We start from the raw sequence: 10,735 nt of genomic DNA, 5'->3' as shown, positions 1-10,735 counted from the left end.
AAGCCGGTACGTCGGCCTTGGCGCCGAAGCCGACCCATCTCTAGGCCTCCATTGAACGGCTGACTGCGCCGGTGGCGTCGAACGCTAACCCGACCCAGTTGCAGGCAGAGTTGGAGTTGGAGCGACAAAAGCTACCGAAGGAAGTTGTTGACGTCACTCACGCTCGGCAACAACTGGATATTTCACTCCGTGAGTATAACAAAGCCCATGGTCTTAGTTCTACTGTGTTTTCTAACCCTAGCCGAGTTGGGGAGGTGCGTAACCGTGGCAAGAATTTGAATGCCGAGATGACAAGAGATGGCAGGGGTGTGCCAGCAGTATCGGCAAGTTACGCCTCGGCGCTAAAGCCGAAATACAATACTCGTGTCAAGAATCTCAGAGCTGCTGAGGCTGCGGCCGAGGAGCTACCGAATCTTACCGGAGAGGCACTCCAACAGCAGCAGCTGCGCATGAAAGAGCTGCTCCGCACAGCTAATGAGCAGAATGAGGCATACATGAGAATGCACGGCAAGCCCGGTGCATCTCAGGTTATCCACTCGGCAACGGATGCCGGAGGACGAGTTGACAAGCAAGCGTCTTCGCCTGGTGGCAAGCGAGACAATAGTGTCAATTCAGGCCGGGATAAGCAGCTAGAGCGTTATGACCCAGCCATGGCAGAGAAACAGATAGTCAGAAGAGTTGATGACAGCCAGAGTGGCCTACGACCCGGCGACAATCCCCGAGACCAGCAAGCGCTACTCGTTTGATCACGGACACCGACCTCAGGGTGCGGCACCCAATACTACTGCAGGTCAGTAGGGTGTCGGGCGTAACCCCTCGTATCGAGGTGAAGATCGCCAGTATGTCCGTTACGATGACGGATATTCGGCCATGGGCGACGAGGGTTATATCAGGCGAGAGCGTGATAATCTTGGCCCGCTCGGAGTCCGAGTTGGGAACAGGCAAGTGTCGCCCTTGGATGCCCAACATCGGCTTGACAGAATTTATTTGTCTGAGCTTCGGGAGGAGCAAGGCCCTCCGGGACCGCGTTGCTTTGCGCATCGGATCATGAGGGAGAGACCAGCCCCGGATTTCCAGCTGCTCAGGGGTACGAGAACGTATGACGGCAGTATTAAGCCGGAAGATTGGCTGGAAGACTATGTCACGGCGGTGAGCGTGGCAGGCGGATACCGCAGATGGGCAGTACGTTATGTACCCCAGATGCTGGTAGGGCCAGCAAGAATATGGCTGAACAACTTGCCGGAAGGCAGCATCAATTGCTGGATAGACTTCGAAGAAACTTTTGTCAGGAATTTCACTAGCACTTACAAGAGGCCAAATCGTCCTCAACAGTTGTCCATGTGCAAGCAAAGGGACAACGAAACTGACCGGGATTACCTGACAAGATGGAACAATTTCCGCAATTCCTGAGAAGGGATAGTGGAATCGCAAGCCATAGCGTGGTTTGCCCAAGGATGCCGGCACGACAGCATGTTGTGGCAGAAGCTGCAAAGAGAGGTGCCGGCCATTCTATCTTAGATGATCAGAATCGCCGACATGTATGCGCTTGGTTATCCGACTCAGCCATCGCTGATGCCGGCAGAACCACAAAGGGAGCAGCCGACATACAATCCTGCCGGGGCATTCCGGAGGAACGATCATCAAGATCATCGCAACAAGAGAAGGGACGATAGGCCGGATTACCGATATGAGCCAGCTCATGTCGCCGCAATTCAGGATCAACCTGATGCCGGCTCCAGCCAGTGTCAGAAAACAGGAAATCAGCAATGGGTCAAGAAGGGAGAACAAAAGAAGCCCTGGCAGGATAAGCCGAAGTATACGTTCGAGGTGATGTTGGATCAGCCTTGTCGTTTTCACATGACTAACCCCAACAAGCTGGCGAACCACACAACGCGGCAATGCAGCTGGATGCAGCGGGCCGAGAAGAGCGAGGCAAGTCGGTTACCCCCTCCTCCCCCGCTCACAGGTGCAAACGCACAGATCCAGGAACCCCCTCAGGCAAACAATGCTATCAACCAGGTGGAAGACCAAGATATCCCGGGTTATGCCGGAAGAAATGAGTACAAGGAGCATCACCAAAGCTACATGATCTTCATCATTGAGCCAACTGACAAGCAAAGTTAGCACAGACGAGAGATGGAGGTCAATGCTGTTATGCCAGTTGTTCCAAAGTTCATGTATTGGTCGGAGTAGGAGATCAGCTGGAACCGGGCAGACCATCCTAAGGTTATGCCCAACCCTGGTGGATATGCTCTGGTGGTCGACCCGACACTCATTGGGCCCGACATTAACGTCAAGTTCACTCAGGTTCTCATTGATAATGGGAGCAGCATCAATATCCTGTACCGGGACACGATGCTTAAGCTCGGCATTACTGATAACATGCTCGAGCCTAGCTAGACTACCTTTCACGGTATTGTGCCGGGAGTGTCTTGTGCCCCGGTAGGCAAGATCCGAGTGGATGTCTTATTCGGCACCAGGGAGAACTGTCGGACCGAGAACCTAATGTTCGAGGTGGTGGACCTTAGCAGTCCCTACCATGCGCTGCTTGGCAGACCGGCACTGGCCAAGTTCATGGTACTACTCACATTGGCTATCTGAAGATGAAGATGCCGGGACCAAATGGTACCATAACCATCACTGGCAACTACAAACGCTCAATGGAGTGTCTAGCGGCCAGATCTGCTCTAGCCGAGTCGCTTGTCATCGCTGGCGAGAAGAAGAAGTTACAAGAGGCTGTTGCGATGGCTCAGGCGGCACAAATTGGCCTGCCGGCTATGACCAATCCCCATGGAAGTGTGGCTTTTTAGGCAGCCAAGGAGACAAAGAAGATACAGGTTGATAGCGAGTCCTAGACCGCACCGTCATCATTGGTGCCGGCCTGGGAGAGAAATAGGAAGGCGAGCTCAGCAGCTTCCTCCGTGAGAATCGGGATATCTTTGCATGGTCAAATCAAGATCTGTCGGGTGTGCCGAGGGAGTTGGCTGAGCACTCATTACATGTCAGACCAGATGCAAGACCGGTGAAGCAGCCCCTTCGACGCTTCGCCGATGACAGAAGGAAAGTCATATCGGAAGAAGTATCCCGGCTCTTAGCTGCCGGCTTCATCATGGAAGTGTTGCATCCCGACTGGCTGGCGAACCCAGTCATGGTTGAGAAGAAGAAAGACGACCCAACTGCTGCCAAGGTATGGCGCATGTGTATCGACTACACCAGCCTAAACAAGGCATGTCCCAAAGATTCATTTCCATTACCTCGGATCGATCAAGTGATCGACTCCACTGCCGGGTGTGAGTTGCTGTCTTTTGTAGACGTGTACTCTGGTTTTCACCAGATTCCACTGAACCCTAATGATCAAATAAAGACATCATGTATCACCCCGTTCGGGGCTTATTGCTATCGCAATATGCCGTTTGGTTTGAGAAATGCAGGGGGCACTTATCAAAGGTGCATGCAGAAATACTTGCACGATCAACTCGGCAAAAATGTGCAGGTATATGTTGATGATGTCGTCATAAAAACCAAGGAAAGCGCCACGCTCCTGGATGATATCCGGGAAACATTCGCAAATCTGAGGAGATTCCGAATGAACTGAACCCGGCCAAATGCACATTTGGTGTGCCGGCAGGAAAATTGCTTGGGTTTCTGGTATCAAGCCGAGGTATAGAAACGAACCATGTGAAAATTGCCGCTATAGAAAGAATGAAACTGCCGAAGTGCCTCAAAGATGTGCAAAAATTCACTGGATGCCTAGCATCGCTGAGTTGTTTCGTTAGTCGGCTAGGTGAAAAAGCTATGCCCTTATACCAGCTGATGAAGAAAACCAATAAATTTGTGTGGACGCCACAGGCAGACCTAGCTTTTCAGGAGCTGAAGAAAATGATTGCTACGGCACCAATATTAGCCTCGCCAATGGAGAAGGAGCTGATGTTGTTATACATAGCAGCAACGAACCGAGTCGTTAGTGCCGTCATTGTGGTGGAAAGAGATGAAAACGACAAAGCGGTGCAAAGGCCGGTATATTACTTTAGTGAGGTGCTATCGTCGTCTAAGCAGAATTACCCCTATTACCAGAAAATGGCATAAGGCGTGTATATGGCGGCAAAGAAGCTGAAGCATTACTTTGAGGCACATCAGATCCGAGTTATATGTGAGGCGCCCGTCTCGGAAATCAGGAATAAAAAAGACTCGAGCGGCCGGGTCGCAAAGTGGGTTGTCGAGTTAGCACCCTTTGCGTTGCAGTATGACAGACGAGATGCGGTGAAATCTCAGGCTCTGGCGGATTTCTTGGTGGATTGGGCCGAGATGGAGTATGAACCACCGCCCCCAGAAACTAATTACTGCAAAATGCATTTTGACGGCTCTAAGATGAAAAGTGGGCTTGGTGCCGGCATAGTTCTGACCTTGCCAAAGTGCGACCAACTTAAGTACGTATTGCAAATTCACTTCGCAGCATCCAACAATGTTGCCGAGTATGAGGCACTTGTACACGGGCTGAAAATGGCGAAAGAAATTGGAGTCCGCCAAATTCAATGCTTTGGTGATTCCGATCTGGTAGTCCAGCAAGCTTCCGGCAATTGGGATGCATTGGATGCCAATATGGCGCTATACCGTTTCCATGTTCAGAAGATCAATGGCCACTTCGAAGGGTGCGAGTTTCACCATATACCACGGGCGGAAAATGAGGCAGCCGACACACTGTCGAAACTCGGCTCAACGCGACAGGCTATTCCGGCCGGTGTGGCATTAGAGCATTTACGCAAACCATCCATCAAGCCATCACCAGAATCGGAGTCGATATTTATCCCGGCGAGCTCAGAAGCCGACGTCACCCCCATGGACATTGACAGTGGTAACGGTTCTAGTAACCCGGGGACCGAGCGCCTTAATTCAGCAGAAGTGATGGCAGTTGAGCCAATGGAGGTAGACGTACCAGATGAGCCGATCTTCACTACTCATCCTGTGCCGGCTTGGGCGCAACTGATAATGTCTTACCTCAAAGGTGGGAATCTCCCAGAAGAGGAAGTGTCGGCAAGACAAATTCAGAGAAGGGCGAAGGCATACACCATCATCAATGGCGAGCTTTATAAGAGGAGTGTCACAAATGTCCTGCAGCGATGCGTCGAGCCAGAAGAAGGGCAAGAAATACTCCGGGATATTCATCAGGGAGAGTGCGGTCATCATACATCTTCACGAACGCTAGTGGGCAAGGCACTCCGACGTGGTTTCTACTGGCCAAGTGCACTACAGGAAGCAGAAGACATGGTCAGCAAGTGTAACGGCTGCCCGAGATATGCCAGCAAGATTCATATGCCGGCATCCGAGCTCAAGACTATTCCAATCACTTGGCCGTTTGCTGTTTGGTGTTTCGATATGGTGGGACCGTTCAACCGGGCGCGAGGAGGCATGACGCATATCTTGGTTATGGTCGACAAGTTCACCAAGTGGATTGAGGTGAAGCCGATACGAAAGTGTGACGACAAAACCACAGTCTCATTTCTGAAGGATATCATCTTGAGATATGGGTACTCGCACAGTATCATCACGAATAATGGAATGAACTTTGCGGAGGGACCTTTCGCGCGATTCTGTGCGGAGAAGAAAATCCGGCTGGATATCGCTTCCGTAGCACATCCTCAATCCAATGGACAAGTTGAAACTGCAAACGACATGGTTTTAGCCGGCATAAAACCTCGGCTAATTGAACCATTGGAACATACTCTGGGATGCTGGCTGGACGAACTCCCGGTTGTGCTATGGAGTTTCAGGACGACTCCCACTCGCTCTACAGGCTACACGCCATTCTTCCTCGTATACGGGGCGGAAGCTGTCCTACCAACCGACATTGAACATGACTCTCCATGAGTAACCATGTATACGGAAGCCGAGGTAAAAGAGGCCCAAGAAAATGATGTCGACCTGCTCGAAGAAGCACGGGAATTGGCTCTGTCTCGGTCGGCCATCTATCAACAGCACCTAAGGCGTTATCACAGCCGAAAGGTCAACCCGCGAGTATTCCGGGAAGGGGACTTCGTCCTCCGACTTGTGCAGCGCACAGCCGGCATGCACAAACTATCACCCCCATGGGAAGGACCCTTCATTGTGAGCAAAGCGCTTCACAATGATTCCTACTATCTTATAGATGCACAAGATCCTAAGGCAAACAGGATGGACCGGTCAGGCGAGGAGACCAAGAGGCCATGGAACGTAGCTTTGCTTCGTCCGTTCTATACTTGAGAGCTGAGTATTTGTATCGGTTTTTTCCTTATGCTGAATGTTTTAAGACAATGAAATTATCTGCCGGGTTCTTAAAAGAAACTCAGGGACTTCCATATCATTTAAGTGCTGTATTGCAATTATCTTTCGTATGTCGGCATGGCTTAGTGGTGTAATCTTATGTTGGTTTAGTAATGTGTCGGTATTAAAAATCCCCTCTATGACTTCGCTACTGTCCGCAACCCGGCTTCATGGCAAGCTAGAGATGGGTATAAGATAACCAAACACATGAAAAGCGATTGCGGAAACAAGCAATGAAGCGATCCGAGATGCACGTTCTTTTAACTCGGCTTTTCTTTCTTAACTCGGTTATTGCCAAGCGAATTCATCGAGTTATTTTTTTTGAAAGGGTGGTTTTATCACTTTGCGATTCATACTTCGAACGCCGACAAGGCAGACAAAAGAACCGAAGTCATAAAATTTCACTAAGAGAAAAAATGAACTCGGGGACTCGGTCAGGAATTCGATAAACAAAAGACTTAATTAAATTAAAAACATGGTGCCTTGCAAACAAAAGTATGATATTCCGGTTACATTTGCACCTGGCATTCCAGGGATCTGATAATTCTAAAGTTTTTTCCGACATATTTAAGAAGAGACAGAAGGGTTGTTGGCGCCGGAACTCGGAGCATCCGTCGCGGTGGAGGCCGACTCGACGACGATCTCCTCATCCACTGCCTCTTCCTCGTCTCCGTCGGTCATCTCGGCCTCCGCTTCAGATGTCGGGCCCTCCACAAACGTATGCACGTCGGCAGACTGGATGAAGGAATGGGCCCGCTCCTTGCGCTTGGCGATCAGCTCCAGGTCCGTGAGGTAGGGAGAACCGGCACGCATTGACTGCAGCACGTCGAGCTTGATGCCGTCATTCCAAGATAGTACGAATGACAAGGCCTCGTTGGCGCCGACGCGCGCGGCCGATTCCCGCCACTCGTTGAGGCGATCCCCCACCTCTAGCAGGCGCATTGCCAATTCGGGGATGCCGGTCAGAGCCTCCTCTCCCGACCATAGAGCCTGGAAGGCACGGATGCCGGCGTTCAACATGTTCAACCTGAATGATTTTAGAGGCTTTACCCGGCTAGCAATGCTAACCAAATAATCCTCTAAGTCGTATTCGAAGGGGGTTGTCCCGGCCGGATCCCTCTTCCTGCGTGCCTTGATCACGGCTGCTTGGGCGGTCTCGACCGATTGTGGGAAGAATTCTGACAAAAAGCGCAAAAGATAGTAATGAGTCTCGGCATTTTGTTACTATTACTCGAACAAATGATCAGATGAAGCAATTTGTGTCAGGGCAATTTACTGGTCAGCATGGTCTCGATCTTGATGAGCTCATGCTGGACAACCTTGAACCGCCGGGTCTTCTCGGCGTCCTCTTTCTCGGCGGCAACGGTGCGGGTCTCAGTCTCGGCGACCAGACCCTTGCACTTCTCCACCTTATTCTCCAGGCGGATCCTCTCATCAGCCTAGGTAGAGAGGGCCGAGGTGAGTTCACCCACCTCGGTCTTATGTGCCTATGCTTGCGCCGTGATTTGCGCCTGTAGCCGAGCTACGTCCTGCCGGTGTTGTTCTGCCAGCCGAGTCTTCTCATCTGTTTGGCAGACATACATTACAGAGGTTGGAGTTTAAGTTGGACGAAACACAAAACAAGGAAGAAGTAATACCTTGGACTTCGGCGACACGTTTCAGGAGCTCCACCACTTGGGCACTGTCCCCGGCTGTGAACAAGAGCGCATATTAGCTTTTGCAACACACTGATACTCGAACAGAGATTTTAACAGTAAAATATACTTACTTTGGCTCTCGCGGTCAGCCTTCAGAGCCTCGTGCTCCGCCTCCAGCTTCTTGTACTTTGCTAGCAAAGTCTTGAAGGTAGCGGTGCGTTTGTTCATGCAGGACTGCGAAGCAATAATTCGCCGGTAAGTTTGGTACAGTAAAGAAGTTGGCAATTACAAGCTTCAGGCCGACTATTCTAAACCCGGCCTGAATCTCGGGGAATAAGTGTTTGGAGTTTCTAAACCTTCAGGCCGACTATTCTAAACCCGGCCTGAATCTCGGGGAATAAGTGTTTAAAGCTTCTAAAGCTTCAGGCCGACTATTCTAAACCCGACCTGAATCTCAGGGAATAAGTGTTTGGAGCTTCTAAAGCTTCAGGCCGACTATTCTAAACTCGGCCTGAATCTCGGGGAATGAGTGATTGGAGTTTCTCAGTGTTGCAGAGTGTTTGAAATTTCAAGGGGATAAGCTTCAGGACGAATAATTCTTACTCACCCTAAACCTCGGGGACTGGGAGTATGGATACTATACTGGAATTAAGAGCAAATTCTTTTAAGAAATTTTTCATACCTCCGCAGATCGGTTGGTCTCAAACAAGGCCACCCTTGCTTGGTACATCCGGGTGGCCACCGATTCTGGAGTCGCTGCAGGTGGAGGTCCCACCAGCGGGCTTTGCCGAGCCACTTGAAGGGTGCTGGAGGTCACCTCGTAATTGTCGGCGCTGTAACAGTCCGTTACGAACAGGCCCAGCGGCCCCCAGTTGTGCCCCCTAGACGTTCGGAGGGGAACTCCCTGGTGCCTTCCGGAAGCCTACAGGCTAGAGGAACCCGGAGGCGCTGATCCCGCCGCGGTTGCAGAGCTCTTAGCCTTCTTGGCCTTTGCAATAGCGAGCTGAGTGGCTTGCGGCTGCGGGGGGTGGCGATGGAGCTGTTGAAGTCTGTTGCGGCCCTTGGGGTTCTTGGGGCCCGTTGCCGGCTGCTGCGCAGTCTCCGTGGCCTGTGGCTCTGTCGAAGACTCGGTTGCTACCGAGGAGGGAGCAGTCCCGGCAGCTGAGGTCCCGGCTGCGGATGTCCCGGCTGAGACGACGTTCGGCGCGTCTGCGCTCGGGCCGACATCCTGGACGGAGGATGTCGGATCCACTGCGGTCTCGGGCTCACCCGTGGCTTGGGTCGCAGCCTCGGCACGGGGAGATGGTGCCGCCGGAATCTAAGACGCGATACACGTCCGAGATTGCGTGGCCGTCAAAGCCGCCCTGCAGAAGTAAAAGTTAGTCGCTGGCATGGCAGTAAAGAAGAAAACCGATATCAACGATTGAGGTAATATTGGTCTTACCCAGCAATCAGGGGCTTAGGCTTGGGACCACATGCCGCCGTTTTCTTCCGCTTCATGTTCTGCGGAAGATCTTTCTCGGCGGGGCGCTTTATAACTGTGCGTTTCTCCCGGACCGGCGCCGCAGCGGCAGCCGGGTCCGATGCCTCAGCAGCGGGCTCGCCCGAGTCGGCTATTTCCGGGGTAAAGCAAGAGTGAGTACTTTGGTTACGAGTATTATAAGGATTACGAGAAGATGTCGGAGATCCTTACATTCGGTACGACGAGGGCCGTCATGGGCGATCGGCATGAAGTCCTCTGAGTCCGGGTCCTCGGCATCAACAGACCTGCGAGGGGCCGCGAAGCGTTTGTCTGGGGAATTCCCGTCCTCGCTACGCTGAAGAGAAAACCTCTGCATAAAGAATTGAAGTTGAGCCGACATAAGCCTATGTCAGATAAATGTCGGCATAAACATGTGTCGGATATGAATAGAAGAAAACTGAGAACAAGAATTTACCGGAGGAGCGCGGCGATCCCGGCTGAATGCCGGCATGCCCATGTCCATTGCTCCGACATGTTTGTCTTGGCGATCGCTTTGACCCGGCGCCGGACTTCAGCATGAGTGAGCTTGAAGGTTGACACTCTGTCCGGGTTGAATTGGCCGCCATAAAAACACATCTTTATGTACTCGGCACTGGAGCGGACAGAGACGCCGATACACGAAGGTGGCTCACAGGTCGTCAGCCGTCATCCCATTATCCTTGAGTTCAAGGATGCCGGCGTGGATCTCGTTGACCTCCGGGAGGGTCTCCTTCAGGTTGTAGGTCCAGTTCCTCTTCTCCTCCGGAGGGCCGACTTCGAATCCCAGCAAGTTGATTCTGTCGGTGTCGGAGGAGTTTTTGACATAGAAAAAGGTCTTGATCCATTTTTTACAAGACTTGAGACCCTGAATCTGGGGGAAGGCAGAACCCCGGTGAGGAATGACGATGGTGGTGCCACATTAGGTCATCGGCTTCGCGGCGCCGGGATTCTCCTTGTCGGGAAGAACTTGTGGTTGGAACATGAAGTACCGGAACCACAGGTCGATGGAGGGCCAGAGGCTGAGATAGCCCTCGCAACAAGTGACGAATGCCGAGAGAGTGAGGATGGCATTCGCCGAAAGGTGGTGCGGCTGGAGGCCAAAGAAATCTAGGAAATTCCTAAGAAAATCGCTAGCCGGAAGAGCGAAACCGCGTCCAAAGTGAGCAAGGAAAACAACGTGCTCACCAAGCTCCGGAGTTGGCACGGTCTCGTCGCCAGGGACCCGGCATTCGACGCCCTCCGGAATCCGTCGGTAGCGGTGGAGCCACTCGATGTCCGCCGGAGTGACATCGGAGCCCTC

At 52.0% G+C, this 10,735-nt stretch overlaps 1 pseudogene; it reads left to right on the top strand.

Moving 5' to 3' along the window:
- Positions 1–5,319: 5,319 nt before the first annotated feature.
- LOC112271444 lies at positions 5,320–6,075 on the top strand (annotated as a pseudogene).
- Positions 6,076–10,735: the final 4,660 nt, after the last annotated feature.

This window comes from Brachypodium distachyon, chromosome 3 (genome assembly GCF_000005505.3).
Source record: "Brachypodium distachyon strain Bd21 chromosome 3, Brachypodium_distachyon_v3.0, whole genome shotgun sequence".
Classification (NCBI taxonomy): Eukaryota; Viridiplantae; Streptophyta; class Magnoliopsida; order Poales; family Poaceae; genus Brachypodium; species Brachypodium distachyon.
The sequence above is the reverse complement of the archived record's forward strand: the minus strand, read 5'-3'. Positions and strand labels throughout refer to the sequence as shown.